Source organism: Narcine bancroftii, chromosome 4 (genome assembly GCF_036971445.1).
Source record: "Narcine bancroftii isolate sNarBan1 chromosome 4, sNarBan1.hap1, whole genome shotgun sequence".
NCBI lineage: Eukaryota > Metazoa > Chordata > Chondrichthyes > Torpediniformes > Narcinidae > Narcine > Narcine bancroftii.
Genome location: NC_091472.1, coordinates 88,416,273 through 88,434,826, shown reverse-complemented (window position 1 = coordinate 88,434,826; position 18,554 = coordinate 88,416,273). Strand labels below are relative to the sequence as shown.

General features: G+C 43.6%; 1 protein-coding gene across 8 annotated transcripts in view; it reads right to left on the bottom strand.

The window, feature by feature from the left end:
• Positions 1–18,554, bottom strand: part of LOC138760789 (endogenous retrovirus group PABLB member 1 Env polyprotein-like) — a 155,375-nt gene that overhangs the window by 102,362 nt on the left and 34,459 nt on the right. The window contains exons 1-2 of one of the 8 annotated variants that reach the window (XR_011355877.1): positions 10,391–10,487; positions 6,107–6,261 (exon numbers count right to left, since the gene is read on the bottom strand). The exons of 6 other annotated variants lie outside the window; for them this stretch is intronic. The gene's annotated coding sequence lies outside the window, so the exon portion shown is untranslated. Of the gene's footprint in view, positions 1–6,106; positions 6,262–10,390; positions 10,488–18,554 lie in introns of those variants that run through there. One more of the 8 variants, XR_011355868.1, reaches the window with a different exon arrangement.

Genomic DNA, 18,554 nt, shown 5'->3' with positions numbered 1-18,554 from the left:
TTATATTTATACCCAATATAATTTGAGGCCTAAAAGGGATATTTTTTAATGATAAAGAGGTTTACTGGATGTCAACAGAGAAGATGCTTCAACTGAAGACAAAAGAGACTTCAGGTGCTGAGATCTGGAACAAACTGCATGCCAGAAGAGCTCCATGGGTCATGCAGCATCTTCAATATGTTTCAACCTGTGTGGAGTCCTGAATGATCTACATTGAGATTGAATGTAGTTGTGGTGAATGGCTGAGATAAATTCAAGGGGAAGTAGGTGAGCAAGGAAGGACTAGAAAGGTGTGTGGTGGGGGAGGGGGGATGAGATAGGTAGAAGTAGATGAGTGAATAACATGCAGGCATTGACCTGTGCTACAATATGCTATGAAGAGTTATCTCACCTTTAATTAACCTTTTTCAGGTTTCAGTCTGAGTCAGCCACCTGCAGAGAGAGTTTTAAAATTCTTTGGATGCATAGAGTAATGCAAAAAAGAGAAGCTAATGTTAGACATTGAGAGCTTGTAGGGTAACTATATCTACCTTGAGCCTTTGTAGGGTAACTATAGCTGTTTTTCGTGCCTCTTTGATATCCTTAAGGTTTTGGTCGAGTCCAGTCATCATTATGCGGACATTCCAACATCCCAGCTTGAGGAGTGGTGTCTTAATTGGATTTGTTTTCTTTCTTGTCTGGTGCAGTAGTTACAGACAGCTCTTCATGGAATGATCCATTATCCCCATGCACCCAATGAGGAAAACTAATTGTGGTGGGACAGCACCTTATTGGCTGAGGGCTGCCCAGCTTGAGGTGGGCAGTAGCAGTCCAGTGAAACGCAATGGTCCTTTCCACCATCAGGAGTTACCATGCTGGTGCTGAGTACAGCAGTCAGCCACCTTCAGGACTCCAACTCCAGATTTTTCCTTGGGGTTCACTCCCAAAGCCTTTCCCATGAGTGGGTATAGCCACAAGGCAGGGGAGGTTTGAAATCAGAGTTTTCCCTCTCCTAAGTGAGTACCATCCGTGGTTCATGTCTCATCTGCCCAGAGCAACTCATTTCAAGGCACAAGTGGCCTGCTTTTGCCCTTTCTCCTGTTAGTGAGAACAGCTCTGCCAGGCATAAGAACTATGTCACACGTGAAGGCCAGGAGTTGAACTTGGTTGTTAGAAGCAGTTTGAGATGCATGACACGAAGAGCATTTGTGTAGCAGTGGGAGCTTGTCCCTACCACCACCCTTTGGCTATGACAGCCTTTGTTGCCAATTCTCATGTAGTGCCATTGTAAGTGGCAATACAACATTGCCATCAATGAATGGAACATCTGAATGGTGTATGGACTAATGCCTAATAATGGATGAGGTCTCCTGGGAAATGGAGCCAATACATAGAAATGCAAATACATGAGATAAATATGCAATTGTCAACTACATCCTGTAACTTTGATTATAATTCAACTGAATTACATTTTAGCATCTGGTTCCTTCTGGATAGCCCTGTACAAATTTAAGTTCCTATAGAATGGGGCTAGTTGAGGTTTTCCATTGAAGATCCTAAGAGGTCTTGGGCCCATGTCCATCAGTGCAGAACGAAAGGGTTGTGGATCCAGGGAAGCAGCACAACAATGTATAGCACCAATGGGAAAAAAAATCTACCCCCTCCGCCAGCCAAGAAGGCTGGGAGGACCCTACATGGTAGGAAACTGCAACAGCTGTCAGCAAGAAGATTGGTGAATGAAAGCCTTACGCCAGGCTGTGGGATGCTGGTGAAAAGCTAGTGGGAACCATATGTTGGGACCAGGATACATGAGAGTGGTGATGGTGGGCAGGATTCTTGAAGGGACACAGGTGCAGAGAGCTCCTGATCGCTTTAAGGATTCAGCATCAGGGGCCGAGGGGGGTGACTTGGACGCCTAGAGCTCAGGTTTACCACTGGACAAGACAGGAGGCTGTGTGGTCACAGAAGTTACAGGGGCACAGGGGAAGCGGCGACAATGGAGGAGGTGGCAGGATCAGTGGACATGTGATGTCTTGGAAGGGATTCTCTTTTGCTTGTATTGTGCTGTATGGTGCTGCTTTTGTGTGTCCTTACAGGGCAAACAAATAAAAAACCTTTTCGTGTATTTTGGAGTACATGACATGAAACAGAAACTGGAATCTTGTATTTGGGAACTGTGCTGAGCCCAGATATAAAAAAAAGAATAGTTATCACATGTATTTTGTGAACACGATATGTTGCCTCATAGTTCTCCCTTAATCAACTTTACCCAACTGGCTGGCATACTTCTTTGCTGTGAAGTGACTACAATTCAAAAGTGTTTCACTGTAGAGAGGTGTTGAAAAGTGCTGTATTAATGCAAGTCTTTTGTTATTTGATAATCTTCAGACAACCACAGTAAAGAGTCAATCCGCTACCGGGCATTGAGTGGGGCTGAGATGGAGACAAAGTCCCTGAAGCAACAGAGGCAAGTAACTACAAGGGCAACAGTGGTAGCAATGATGCAAAATGCAAACTGGAGAGCATATGTAATAATGTGCAAGGATGAAAATATATGGATATGACACTAAAGATGTGATAAGACTTTGAATGATTTTATTTTGTAAATAATTTGTGGTGACTGAAGTTTTATTTTGGAAAAAAGACACTCCTACCTATCACTTTTTCTTTCAGAAATAGGCTACCTTTCACAACTTCTGAAGCTTTGGAGGTTAAAAAGAAACTTAAAAAGGTATCTCTTAAATCAGATAGAGTGGCTAAGGAAATATACCTTAAAGAAATATTTAAATTTAATTTAAATGGCTTGGTCCATTTAGGACAGTCAATTTAAACTGTAACGAGGCTTTCCTGATGAAGGGCTGAGCCCCTAAACTTTGACTGCCTGGATGCTTCATGACCTGCTTTGTTTCTCCAGCACTTTTATATCCTTTTGTTCTCTAGCACCTGTTGAGACTATAAAGCACTGGTGAGACCTCACCTGGAGGGAGGACTGTGTACAGTTTTGGGCACTTTCTTTGAGAAAAGATGTTCTGGTGTTGGAGAGGGTTCAGAGAAGATTTACTAGAATGATACCAGGAATGAAAGGGTTAGTATACGAGGGACAATTGTCTTGGACTGTACTCGTTGGAGTACAGAAGGATGGGGGGGAACCTCGTGGAGGCATTTTGAATGCTGAAAGGTCTGGACAGAGTTGATTTGGCAAGGATGTTTCCCATAGTAAGGGATTCTAGGGCAAGAGGGCATAACTTCAGGATAAAAGGGCATCAACGACACAAAGATGCAGTAAAATATCTTTAGCCAGAGGGTCGTGAGTGTGTGGAACTTTTTGCCATAGGTAGCTGTGGAAGTGAGGTTGTTGGGTGTATTTAAGGCGGAGAGAGTCAAGCATCAATGGTTATGGGGAGAAAGCCAGGAAGTGGGCTGAGTGGGAGGATGGATCAGCTCATGATTTGAATGATAGAGCAGACTCAATGGGTCAATGGGTCTCCTTCTGCTCCTATATCTTTTGACCTTGTGACTTTGTGATCTGCAGACTCCTTGCTTATCTGCAGTGAGTACTGCCAGGTATTCTGCTGTGTCATCTCAGGCCCCATGGTAAGCTTTACATGAGCCAAAAGGTAGTGTGAATTGAATTCCACTTTACAGCCTCAGGACTTCACCTACAGCTCTCTAGCTCATTACACACAGTTATCAAAGGGTATCTTGCCACCAATTTGTGGGCAACAAAGTTTTGCCCCACTTTGTTTACTGATAGTTGGCTAATTATAGGGTAGGACAACCAATGTTAATTTATTTTACTTTTACCCCCCAGTTTGTCATGAACCTTCTGGTAACTTTTCTCCCCGTTTATAGGAAATAAAAAGTTTGATCGCTTCTTGACACCTCTGAAGATGTAATCTGTAGTGCTCGAGTGCTAATGATACTCCTGACCAATTGAAGGAGTCAGAGACTAGTTTGTGGCAGCTTGGGTTTCCTCGATACGGTCGTGAATGAGTTCTATAGCTAATAAAGTATAGTTGTTTTAAAAGAACCTGTTTCTTTATTACAATAAAAGAAACTTCACAAGGTACCAGGAGTGGAAGAAACACCAGGAGTGTGCAGAGTGAGAATCAGTTGATAGCAGCAGAGAAATCATGTTGTGAATTGGACTGGAAATGCCAACCACAAATGGAGGCTGTTCTAACAAAGATTGATGCTATACCTGCAAGCCATTGGACTTGATAGCAAACCTGACGCATGAAAGATTGCACTGTTGCTTACTGTGGCAGGACCTCAACACTAGATGATTTCAATACATTTGTTTTTGCCGAGGCAGAAGACCAGGGCAGGTTTGACAAGGTTATCGAGATGTTTGATGAACAATGTTTACCAAAGAAAAATGAAATGTTTGAGAAGTACATGTTTCATTCATGTGTGCAGCTGCAGGGAGAGAGTTTTTATACTTTTTTAATGGACTTGAAATTAAAAGCAAGAGCATACAATTTTGGCCACTGCAAAATTCAAAGATCCATGATCAAATTGTTTTTGGGATTATTGATAAGAAAGTAAGAGAGAGGTTGCTGCAAGAGACAGAGCTTATCTTAGCTGGAGCTGTGAAGATATGCCATGCCAGTGAATTAGTTCTACAGCATGCATAAAAGTTTGGTGAAAGTGCAAAAGCCAGTGAAAATGAAGGCATAGCTATAGCCACAATGAGTGTCACACACACAAACAAAAAAATCAGATATAGGAAATAATAAAAAAAAAAGGAAAGACATTCAAGTGCAAATGATGTGGCACTCAACATGCCCAAAACAATGTTCCACCTATGGAAAAATCTATAATAAATGCAAAGGGCAGAATTATTATGCACAGCAATGTTTTTCCAAAGGGAAACAAAACAGAAGTGAAAGCGTACACACTGTACACACTATAGAAGAAACTGCCCTCAGTGATACACTTTTCGTTGACATGGTAATGTAGGGAGATTATCAACCAACTGAACAGTCAAGTTTTGAACAGAGTAGAACAATATGTCATTGCATACAAATGGAACAAATATTCTTTTCAAGCTGGACACAGGGACAAAGGTCAATTTGATCTGTGAACTCAACATCAGGGCAATGAAGATAAAGCCATACATCCATGCAAAATTCTGTACTGCTCAAAGCCTAAAATGGACAGAACATTGATACAAAAGGAACATGTAAATTGAGGTGAAATCACCTCAGATTCACTGTATTCCTAGATGGACATGAATCAAAAAGTATGTGAAAACTTAAGCCTAGTCAAGAAGATGTACACACTAGGGAAATCTATTGTGTTAGCTGATGTGTTATCCAGGGCAATGATGCAGAGTGAAGTACACAATGAGAGTTCCACAGAGATAGATGTGAATCTCCATTTGAATTTGATTACTGAATCTCTTCCTGTATCTGACATGAAATCCAAGCAGATCACAGCTGAAACAGAAAGGGACACAGTTCTACAGAAGGTCATCAAGAATTTGAATGAAGGATGGGCTAGAGGTAAATGTCAGTCACACTATAATATCAGAGCTGAGCTGAGTGTTGTCAATGGTCTTCTACTCTGACAGAGCAGATCTATAATTCCTCAATCACTGCGACAAGAGATTCTGAAAAGGGTGCATGAGGGGCACCTTGGAATTGAAAAATGCAAGAGGAGGGCCAGAACTGCTGTTTATTGACCAGGGATAAATGCAGACATTGACAAAATGGTTTCCAGCTGTGAGACCTGTTTGAAACCTCACATAAAATAGACAAAGAAACCTATGATAATTGATGTACCAACAGAACCATGGCAGAAAGTTGGGACTGATCTGTTCCACATGGATGGAAATAATTACTTGCTGGTTATTGATTATTTATCAAACTATCTGAAGATTGTGCTGCTTCCTAATATGTCTGCTGATTGTGTGATCAAATATATAAAATCAATCTTTGCAAGACATGGAATTCTTCAAATTGTCTACAGTGACAATGGACCATGGTACAGCTGGAGAGAATTCCAGAACTTTGCAGAAGAGTATGATTTCTGACATTGACTTCTGCATCCACAGTCAAATGGCAAAGCAGAGAAAGGAGTTCACATAGTTAAACATGTGCTAAAGGAAGAACAAGACAGTGGCTCAAATCCTTATCTAGCTTTATTGAGTTATAGAGCTTCGCCACTTGAACGTGGCATGTCATCTGTTGAGCTTCTGATGAGATGCAGACAGTTCCCTATTCTGCAGACCCAAACAAGATCAGAGATGTTGAAGATGTCGAACTGAAACAAAAACATCTGCAATGGAGACAAAAAGCAAACAATGACAAGTCAGCAAGAAGCTTAGGGCCACTGGCACAACATGACACAGTGAGACTCAGAGATTCCAACACTTGGGACAAAAAGGCAACTGTCTGGAGGAAGTAAATCCAAGATCCTACACTGTCAGAACAGAGGATGGTCAAATACAGAGGAGGAATCGAAAGAGCCTGTTGAAAATGCAAGAAACACTGCAGGAACAGACAAATGTAGAAGATTCAGCCTGCACAACAACAGAGGAAACACCACCAGTGCTAGACAGTGGTGGACCAGCAGAGCTGACACAAGCAACTGTGTTAAGAAGATCCACACATGTTATCAAAGCACCTAACAGACTGAATCTCTGAAAGAAAAAGAACTGCACACTTAAAAAGTTTGTGCTGCTGATGTTGGTTTATATTTAACTTTAAATTGAAATAATACTGCATTAGTGTGTCATGTTGTTAGATTATACATCTCAAGGAAAGGGAGTGTAGTGATAGGGTGTTAGTAATCCTTCTGACCACTGGAGGGAGTCAGAGTCTAGTTTGTGGCAGCTTGGGTTGGATTCAAGATGGATGCCTTCACACAGTCGTGAATGAGCTCCATAGCTAATAAAAAATAGTTGTTTTAAAAGAACCCAAGTTTCTTTATTTCAATAAAAGAAACATTACAGTAAACTACTTCACTCATAATCATTTCAGCCTCTTATCTTGTGTCCTTTTGAAATAAACATTTTAGCCAGTGACATCATCACATGCAACACAAACATAAGCAGTATATCTCAGTAATTATAGGTGCCGGTGGCCTAATTTATTGCTCATTAAGCAGTTTAAAGCAATTACTGTTAATGTGCCCTCATTTTGTCTATGAAAAAAATAACAGTTATAAGTGTATTATACTGGACAGTTAAGCTCAGGTGATTAACCCACATTTACTGCCCAAAACGCCTTAGCAGCCATGTTGCTAGTTTACAGTTTTCATGTAAATTAAGGAATTATGGATTGCAATCCCCAAATCACAATTAAATAGCTTGGAATTATCCATAATTAAAAGCGAATCAGACTTACACGGGCAAGGTCTGCTTAGGTGTAGGTTCTGGCTTATGCCTCTGTCTCAGACCGAAATGGACTCTGGTCCCTCTCCAGTCCTGTGGATGAGACATTAAACCAAGGCTCCATCTGCCACATCAGGTAGATGGCATTATTACTAAAAGTTCAAGAGGAGTGCTTACTTGTGTCATGACCAATGGGTCACCAGAATCCATCATTTATATCATTACAGTTTGAAGGGACTTACTGTAAACTAACCCAATTCCTACCTTGCAGCTGTCACTATATTTAAAAGCCCTTAAGTGGCAATAGCAAGTTCTTTGAGGAGACAATACCGTGCTTGCTTACAACAGATACAGAAAATGCAGGAAAGCACTCAGCAAGTCAAGCAGCATCTGTGGAAAGAGAAGCAGACTGTAACAAAGAGGTATGAACTCAAACCATTGACTGGTTTTTTTTACCACAGGTGCTGCCTAGCCTGATATATTTTCCAGCATTTTCTGCTTCAAATCTCTCATATCTGAAATTTTTGAAAAAAAACACATATTTTACCCCTATAAGTTATAAAATCCTGGCCACAAAAGGAGCTCTATTAATGCAAAACGTTTTAGCAATTTGGGGTGGAAGAAAGATCTTGCACAATGTCAACCTACACTTGACTAGGTTATTCTGTAAGCCCAACAGTTAATAAGTATATGAACACTACTGGTGTTTCTCAGCTGCTTCTAGTTGAAGATTTTAGTCTGTACAATCCTGACAGATGAAGAGAAATATGATCCATCTTATCATAGACTAATGTAGCATAGAAGGAGGCTGAATTATTCCATCATATCTGTGCTAAATTCTTCAGAGAACCATCCTATTATCTTACTTACCTGTCCATTCTCCGAAACCCTGTAATTTAAAAAAATCCTTTTCAACTCTGTATCTAGTCCATCTCAGTAGTTACTACTGAATCTGCCTCCATCAACCTTTCAAAGGAGAGTCTTGAAGACAATAACTCTAAAGTCCCTCTCCAAACATACTGCAATAATCTGCTTTGGATTTTTCATATTCAAATTGATTAATTTCCCATGAAATGAATCAATATGAACAAATCAGTATCAACTATAGGTGAAATAAAAGCATACCTGTAAATTTAATATGGGTTAATTATGGATTAATTACCGATTAAATGTAATTTAGGTTAATTCCTTTAAGATAGGTAAACATGACTTTGAATGAATGTAGTTTGGTGTTTTATAAATTTCAAGGCAGTTCACAGATACATATTCATACCCTACATTTTTTCCTTCACAGTCAAGGTTGGGATGAATGTAGAGGTCCTTGAAGTGTAGCTTACTTTTATTCTAGAAATATGTTCCAGAGAAGCATTCAGTAAAAAGGGTCACAGAGTTCTATCCCATCACACCACTGAGCAGGGAATCCTTCATCTGTGAAGTCTTCCTCTACTTCAAATGGTCATTTCATTCCACATGTACTTTCTGACATTTACACACTTCTAGAGGTTGAATACATATGGGTAACATTACAGAGGTATTCTGAAACCGAACAGGGGTTGGCTGGTAAGCATGGAAGTAACAACTCTGCAGTTATTTGGAGACTGTGATAGTACAGATTCTATCACCAATGTGTATATGTATAGATTGTAGTGTAGGATGATTGTGATTGGCTGAGACCGTAGCCACGCCTATTGGCAGGTCTTAAAGGGTTGCTCCTAGCCAGACCAGGTCATTCTGGACTGGTCGACCTACATGTGATACGCTCCAGTCTTCTAGTTAATAAAAGCCTTGGTTTGGATCAACAAGCTTTTGATTCTTTCGACATGCTCTACAATTTTATTAACTAGAAAGTATAAAGGGATGGAGTGTATGCTACGGCTGGAACGCCTCAACATCGACCCACAGTCGGCTACAGCCTCGAATGACTTGAAGCACTGGGTGACGTGCTTCGAAACATACAACTCTCTGACCCTGCCGTGGAAGAGGACAGCCATCGACTACTAATATTGATGACTATGGTGTCCCCGAGAGTCTACCAGAGCATCCAGGACGCGACCACTTACGCCGCAGCCATGAAGGTGTTGAAAGGGCTCGACGAGCAACCGGTGAACAGGGTCTACACTCGGTACAAACTAGTGACAAGGAGGCAACAGCCCGGTGAGTCATGTAGAGCTTATATTCAAGCACTAAGGGCACTGGGCAGGGTCTATACCTGCACAGACAGAACTGCTGTGGAGACCACAGATGATCTCATTCGGGATGCCTACGTGTCTAGGGTCCGATCGAATGAGGTGAGGCAGCGCCTGCTAGAGCACGGGGGAGAAAACCTAGAGGACGTGATCTGGATCGCAGAGACAATGGAGGATGCGGTCTTAAGTATGGATGTGTACTCTCAGGGCTGGATCCCATGATCTGATGTGAGTAGGATACCCTCCTTCAACCCTACTACCCCCCGGCACACCGACGGCCTGTCGGCTGCCACTACGGTGCCTGATGCAACCCCGAGTGTTATTTCTGGGAGAGGGACAAGCACAGCAGGTCCCAGTGCACAATGAGAAAAGCCAGGTTTCAGAAGTGCCTTTAAAACGACCACTTTGCTGTAGTCTGTCGCTCCAAAATGGCCACCGTCAAACACAGTGCCTCGTGTGAAGCCCATCCGCCACCTTCCCATTCAAATATTTCTTCCTCAGAGCTCTTGTCCAATGAGAGCTAAGGCTACACCATGCAGCAGCACCTGACGTCACGGGACAGACGCCGAGCACGGAAGGTACAACCCACCCTTGCCACAATGATGTTGGCCTGCTTCACCCTCCCTCATGAAACAATGTTTGACCAGGCCCCTGCCACTGCAGCTGAGCCTGCCGCCGCCGGTACCTATGCTGCCAACCAGGGACCCGCCGCCGTTGCTGACCAAGGACACGCCACACCCGCCACCACTACCAATGCTGTCGACGGAGGACCCGCCACCACCGAGGCAGCCGACCAGATACCAACTGACGCTACCGATCCGGTACCCACCGACGCTGCCGACCAGCAACACACCTCCGACACTGACACTACTGACCCAGTACTCACCGCCGCAACCGTCGATGACTGCCTGACTAACCGCCCCACCGATGACAGCAAGCAGTGAACTCCAGCACTTACTGTTGGGTGGCCTACACCACTAGCAGGCTGCAGGCAGCAGCACCAACTCCTCGACGCTGTCTGCTCCGGCCCGATTGTTTCTGTGACTTCACCACACACACGTTGCATGATGTCATCACATAAGACTCCACTGTCCCCATTACAAGTCACTGCATCAGTAACCCTAGACCAGGACTGCCCCCATCCCCTCACAAAATCAATGGAACTCATTAAAGTGCATGGACAAAGTACCAATTGCTTATTTGACTTGGGGTCAACTGACAGTTTTATCCGCCCAGACCTGCCCCACTGTTGTGGACAGGCTATTCTCCCCACTGCCCAGAAGATTTCATTGGCGACCAGATCGCCCTTGACCGAGGTAAAGTCCAGGGCATCACGTTCACAGACTTCAAATTATTAGTCCTTCCCTAACTATGCGCCCCTGTATTGCTGGGACTGGATTTTCACTGCCAGTTCTGAACCATTTACTTGCACTTTGAAGCCTCCTGCCAGCGGCAGCCCGAGCCACCTGCCCCCGCGCCCCGAGGCCTCACCTGTAGCCTCTCCACCCTCCGGGTTGCTCTGCCAGCGCTCTTCATAAACCTCACCCCTGGCTGGAAGCCTGTGGCCACCAAAAGCAGGCAATATAGTTATGAAGACAGGAAATTCATCACAAGCGAGGTGCGCAGACTGCTGGACAAGGGCATTATCGATCCTAGCTCAAGTCCCTGGAGGGCCCAGGTGGTGGTTGTTAAAAATGGGGAGAAGCTATGGATGGTGGTTGACAATCAAGCCAGACAATCAACTGCTTCACACTTCTGGATGCGTACCCCCCTCCCACGGATCACGGATGTGAATCAGATTGCCCAATACCGTGTGTTCTCCACCATTGACTTATGTTCGGCCTATCATCACATCCGCTGAGAAGACTGACATTTCATGGCCTTCGAAGCGAATAGACAGGTGTATCAATTCCTCAGGGTACCCTTTGGGGTCACAATGGCGTCGCGGTCTTCCAGCGGGAAATGGACTGGATGGTGGACCAGAATGGACTGACTGCTACTTTCCTGTATCCTGTATCTGGACAATGTCACCACCTGGGGCCATGACACGGAGGATCATGATGCCAACCTTGAGAAATGTTTTCAGACTGCAACTCAGCTGCACTTGACCTACAATTTCGACAAGTGTGTCTCCCGGACCACTTGGCTCGCAATTCTAAGTTGCGTGGTGGAGAATGGGGTGGTAATGCCAGACCCTGACCGCATGCATCTCCTCATGGACTTGCCCCCCCCCCCCAACACCCAGAAGGCACTCAGACGCTGCCTGGACTTCTTCTCCTACTGTGCCCAATGTACGATAAGGCACGGCCACTCATCAAGACCACCTCTTTCCTCCTGTCAACCAAAGCCAGAGCGGCCTTTGACCACATCAAATCGGACACCACCGCTGCAATGCTGCACGCCATCGACGAGTCCATCCCGTTCCAAGTCGAGAGCCATGCATCCAACTTTGCACTGGCAGCCACTTTGAATCAGGCCAGCCGGCTGGTAGCCTTCCTCTCCAGAACCCTCCAAGGTCCTGAGAGCCGACACTCCTCTGTCGAGAAGGAGGCCCAGGTCATAGGCGAAGCAGTATGTCATTGGAGACACTGCCTCACTGGCAGGCGCTTTACACTGCTGACCGACCAACGCAAGGTCTCCTTCATGTTTAGCAATACCCAGCGAGGTAAGATCAAGAATGACAAAATCGCCAAGTGGAAAATCGAACTCTCCACCTTTAATTGTGACATACTGTATCGGCTTGGTAAACTCAACGACCCGCCAGATGCGCTCTCCAGGAGGACTTGCACCAACATACAACTGGACAGGCTGCAGAGACTCCACGAGAAGCTCTGTCATCCAGGGGTCACTAGGTTCGTGCACTTTGTCAAAGCTCGCAACCTGCCCTACACAGTCGAGGAGATTCGCTCCATGACCTGAGCCTGCCCGGTGTGCGCTGAGTGCAAGCCCCATTTCTTCCGACCGGAGAACACCCACATCATCAAAGCCACCCGCCCCTTTGAGCGTCTTAGCGTTGACTTCAAGGGGCCCCTACTGTCAACCAACCGTAATACCTACATTCTTATGGTCATCGACGAGTACTCCCGTTTCCCGTTCGCTGTGCCCTGCTTAGACATGACAGCCTCCACAGTCATAGAGGCCCTGCACAGCATCTTCAGGTACCCCAGTTACATCTACAGTGACAGGGGGTCCTCGTTTATGAGCGCAGAGCTACAGCAGTACCTTCTGGAGCATGGTATTGCTTCAAGCAGGACTTCAAGATTGCGCAAATTGGGATTGTAGATTGCGCAAATTGGGATTGTACTCGCTGGAGTTTAGAAGATTGAGAGGGGATCTCATAGAGACATATAAAATTCTGGCAGGACTGGACAGAATGGATGCAGATGGGATATTTCCAATGATGGGAAAATCCAGAACCCGGGGCCATGGTTTGAGGATAATAGGCAAACCATTTAGGACCGAGATGAGGAGGAATTTCTTTACCCAGAGGGTGGTGAATCTGTGGAATTCATTGCCACAGAGGGCAGTAGAGGCAGGTTCATTAAATATATTTAAGAGGGAATTAGATATATTTCTTCAGTATAAGGGTATTAAAGGTTACGGAGAGAAGGCGGGGACGGTGTACTGAACTTTAAGATCAGCCATGATCTCGTTGAATGGCAGAGCAGGCTCAAAGGGTCGAATGACCTACTCCTGCTCCTATCTTCTATGTTTTACCAGCTATAACCCACGCGGTAATGGGCAGGTCGAAAGAGAGAATGCCACCATCTGGAAAGAGGTTACGCTTGCCCTCCGGTCCAAAGGTCTCCCCACCTCTCGCTGGCAGGACATGCTCACTAGTGCCCTACACTCCATCCGCTCCCTCCTATGCCCCATGACCAATGCCACCCCCCATGAAAGGAAGTTCTCTTTCCCAAGGAAATCCAAATCGGGAACAACCATACCGGCGTGGCTCACGGTTCCCGGGCCGGTCCTCCTGTGACGCCACGTCTGGTACTCAAAGAATGACCCCTTGGTTGATCAAGTGACTCTGCTCCATGCAAACCCGCATTATGCCTACATTGAGTACCCGGACGGGTGGGAGGACACAGTCTTGGTAAGGGACCTAGTCCAAGCTGGATCAGGCCCAGCAGTGCTTCCAACCCAACCTCCCCCAAATCCTTCTCCCCCCAGGTCATATGCTCGAACAGAGGGACCAGCACCACCCCACCAGCTCAGGCCAGACTGTCAACAATGCCGTTGGGGAATTAAGCGAAACAGTGGCTGCACCCGACAAGCCTGTCGGCAACACGACTCCAGCGGCCCCAATCCCAGCATCATGGTGGTCACCCCGGATGGTCACGCCCCCTAACCAGTACAGCACCTAACCTCCACCGGGCCCTTTCTTTCTTTTTCTTTTTTTTTTATAGCCCTCCATCCACCCTGGGGTTAGTTCTCAAAGAAGGGGTGAATGTGATAGTACAGATTCTATCACCAATGTGTATAGGATTGTAGTGTAGGATGATTGTGATTGGCTGAGAGTGTAGCTACGCCTCCTGGCAGGTCTTAAAGGGTTGCTCCTAGCCAGACCAGATCATTCCGGACTGGTCGACCTACATGTGATATGCTCCAGTCTTCTAGTTAATAAAAGCCTTGGTTTGGATCAACAAGCCTTTGGATTCTTTCAACGTGGTCTACAGAGACCACTCCAGGATTTCCCTTAATTACTTCAGCAAAACTTTTATATTCTTTCATATAATTGCACTCATCTTTGGTTTCTTTCTCCATTTCCACCCAGGCTTTTACACTTGTTTCACCAACATCATGACCACTGAATCTCACCCTGAGTGTTGGCACTCCACAGCTATTATGAAAACCATGTCCAGAATGGCTGGCATCAATTGCCAGTGCAGAGTTTCATCAGTAGGAAAAAAGTAGACATTTTTCAAATGGATCTTTGGGTATTTTACCTCCTGGTTTTCATCATGTTTAGAACAAACATTGCAAGTTCCCTACAGTGTCCCTTTTGGCTTTTAGTGTGTGCTGCCTTTACATTGTTCTGTAATGGGATTTGTAAGTCAGAGTTGGAACGGTCCCTGCTGAGTTTCTTCCCCGATATTTGTGTATTGTACTGTCCACTAGAGTCCTTTAATGAGTCACAAGCTGTTATTAGCACCTTTCATGAATTGCTGGAGAGCCCACCAGTGAGATTTGATTTAACATATTGTTCCCAGGGAGTGAGCATTCCATTCTCAACAGGGGCTGGGTCCACATCACATCTGAGGGGTGAGGGGGGGGGGGCACGGGGTGGGGGTGCACAGACTGAAATCTTTAATAAGGGAGGACCAAGGTGCATAGGGAGGGGGCAATAAAACTGAATGGATTAAACATTTTGGGGGAAAGGAAAGATTTTTCTGCCAGGCTTTGCTATATAGTTGCCAAGCAACATGAGATATTTTCAAGGCTGGAGGTATTGGAAACAACCTAGAATGACCTAGATAAATGTGGAAAATTAACAATGATTTCAGAGTATTACATGTTTCAATATGATTGTGTTTGACTGACACATAACCAGCTTTGGCTATGAATTGCCTTCCACATAGTTTTCCTCTTTTGTTCTGTCACCCTCAATTCCAGGAAATAAGGGTGCAGGCTGAAAAGTTTTGCTCTATATTTCTCATATTTCAAGCATGCTTATTTTGCTTCGAGTTTTTGTGATGGGTGGTGAATGTAAGTCTCTTTCTGCTAGCTTTTATTGAAGAAGGTATGTATTGTTCATTATTTTCCATAATATATAAGCAACTTTTGAGATAACCTCTGTAAGAAGTGCTTTCGTTTTGTAATAATTAATTTTTGCTACTTTCAGAAATAATTTTACCCATGAGTTCCTCGGCACAAAGGAGTGTCAGCAGTATTTGATAGACTAAAACATGGTTGCCTGTGGAAATGATGGTGCCGCTTCAATGGCTGGATGATACAGTGGACTCATCACACGCCTGAAATATATTGTACTTTCAGTCTTTACTGTTCATAGGGAGCACTTAGTGGCTAAAAACTTAACAGGATATTTAGATGCTTCATAAAGACTGTAAACTTTATAAAATCAAGACTGTCTATTTTGGCAGCTGTGTGAAGAAAGTGGCGAACATTTACAGATACTGTGGCTGCATACCGAGGTGAGGTGGCCGTCCAAAGGAAATTGTCTTTGTGGTTTTGTTCCACTCTGGGACATGATTGTTTCCTTTCTTTCTCATAACAAGCATGAATAAAAACTCATTATCAGGCAGATATATTTGACTAACTAAATTTATTGAACAAGACTTCCAGGGTAAATAAAATAACCTCATTGATAGTAAGGAAGCCATTGTTTCTTTCCTTTAAAAGCTTGAAGGTTATTGGAGCAATATCAGATGTTGGGAATTTTTATAGTTTCCAGATCTGAACACCAATGCAGAGGCTCTGAAGGAAGATAACATTACTATTGATATGAAACACCTAAAGCAAATACACACAGATCTGCAGGAAAGATTTAATGACCTGTTAAACCTAAATATCCTGTATTGGATATTAGATCCATTTGAGGAATAACTCACCAATGTTTATACAGAAATTCAAGAGAGGTTTATTGATATTCAGAGAGATATAATTGTATGTTGTAAGATCAATCAATCTTTAAAAGGCTTTTTTTGATTGAGAGTGATCTGCCAAATAGATTTCTAAAACTATGGGAAAAGGCCAAAATATCTTTAATTGGCTTTCCATCAACATGCTGAGTTAAATGTGAAGTCAGAAAGGTAGCTTCCTTGACAAAATCCAGGAACAGATGATATCACAGGAGGTGACCTTTAACGACCAATATCCAATTTGGAACCTGACATCCAAAAACTGCACAGGAACATCAAGCCCAAGGATCTCACTAAAATTTTCATTTCATCAGAATTATTTTTTTAAAGTTCTTTTCATTTATTTTTCACACCCTCAAGTTTATGTTTAAAGTTTATTGTGTACAAACCATTGCGCTCTAAGAATCTTTTTAAATTTTTTACAATATCTATACTTATGTTTTCTTCTTTCCTATATGTTCAATAAAAATGACTACCTATTCGCTGGAGGAACTCAGCCATTCTTTTCAGTATCTATAGGAGTCAAAGATATATTGCCAATGTTTCAGGTCTGAGCCCTTCCTCAAGGAATAAGCCAGAAGTAGAAAGACTTAGAAAGGCTAAGAGGGGAGGAGAGAAGACTGTGTGGTGGTGGGATCATGTAGTAGGTGGCGAAAATGGCAGAGGCTGGTGAGATATTAGGTGAGGACAAGAGCACACATATTCCCCTCTCCTCCCCTCTCCGCCTTCTACAAGGACTGCTCCCTCTGTGTCTTACTTGTCCACTCCTCCTTCCCCACCAATCATCCCCTTGGTACCTAACTGTGTGACCACAGGAAATGGTCCACTTGCTCCACAAACTTCACCAATTTTCAGGGCCCTAAACAGTACTATTTCCAAGTGAAGCAACATTTCACTTGTGCACTTGCACTGGTCATCTACTGCATCCGGTGTGCCTGTTGTAGTCTCCTCTACATTGGAGAGACTGTACGCAGACTGGGAGATCACTTTGTTGAGCACCTTGGCTCTCTTCGCACCAATAGCGTGGATCTCCCAGTGGCCACCTATTTCACTTCTCCATTCCATTCCCTTGCTGACATGTTTGTCCATGGTCTCATGCACTGCCAGACTGAGGCCACCCATAAATTGGAGGAACAACACCTCATCTTCCGAATGGGCACCTTCCAAGTGGATGGCATTAATATCGACTTCTCTGGCTGTCATTAAAATTCCCCTCTCCACCTTCTTTCCCCATCGCCTTTCACTATCTCTGTCTCTCCTCTCCGTCTCCTTTCACACAAACATAATAAATTCTTACCTCATCCCTTATCATATACAATTAAAACCTTTTGTTGGTCTGGATTCCTCTCCCATTGTTTGAATTTGAGACTTTCTGACATTTCCTGTTTCTGGCTCATTCTGCTTATTCCTTGAAGAAAGGTTCAGACCCGAAACATCAGCAATATATCTTTGTCTCCTATAGACACTGAAAAGACCAGCTAATTTCTTCCAGCAGTTTGGTGTATTTTTACTATGTTTGGAGGTTTTTGAAATCCATGATTTATTTGCCTGTTTGTTCTGGAATCACAAGCCACACTCAGAATAAAAGCCTTGCTTTCTTTTCACCTCATGTAACATAATGTTTTTTAAAATTATTTTTATGTGGTTGATAAGAGAGAAGTATGGAAGAAACCAACTAAACTTGACTGCTTCAGAGGGAAGGGGTCCCATAAATTTTAAGCAGAGTCCTACGGCAGCCATAGCCAAAAAAATGGTAGAGAATGGTTGCTCTAGACCAGCATCCACTGCCAAACTGTCACTGTCACTGAACTAAAAGGCTGGCGTGGTCTTGTAGAGTCTGCAGTCACATAGACATCAGACTGCAGTGGGATAGGAAACTTCTTTCCCTGAGGGACAGTTGTAAGCCAGGTGGATTTTTGCGAAAACGCCATGGTTTTAAGGTCACTGTCATTGATATGAGTCTCTGGGTTTACTATTTAATTTAAATTTGCCATGAAGGGATTCAAAATCATGAATGCAGATTATCAGGGGTTGGGGGTTTGGATATGAATTCAGTAATGTAACCACATTACTATAACCCTATACTGGGCAACTCTTTACATCATCCTTTAATGAGTTATTGTGCTGTCCTTGATACCAGTGTTTTGTGGTTCTAGACAGGTTATTACAGAGTCCTTTAATGTTACCTGGATGTCTTAATTTTGCCTTGTAAGCTATTGGAACCTTCATTATTATGGTCACTGGTAAGCATATTTCTTGTATACCTGACTAAACAGATGCTTTGGGGATCAAAATTCTACAAACTGGAATGCGACAAACACTCTGGAATACTGTAACATTGAAGTGTTTTTAAATAATGTATATATTAGTTTAAAACCACACAAGAAAACACATAATTAATGATAATTCAAAATAATACAAATACATGTGGTATATAAAAGAAAAAAG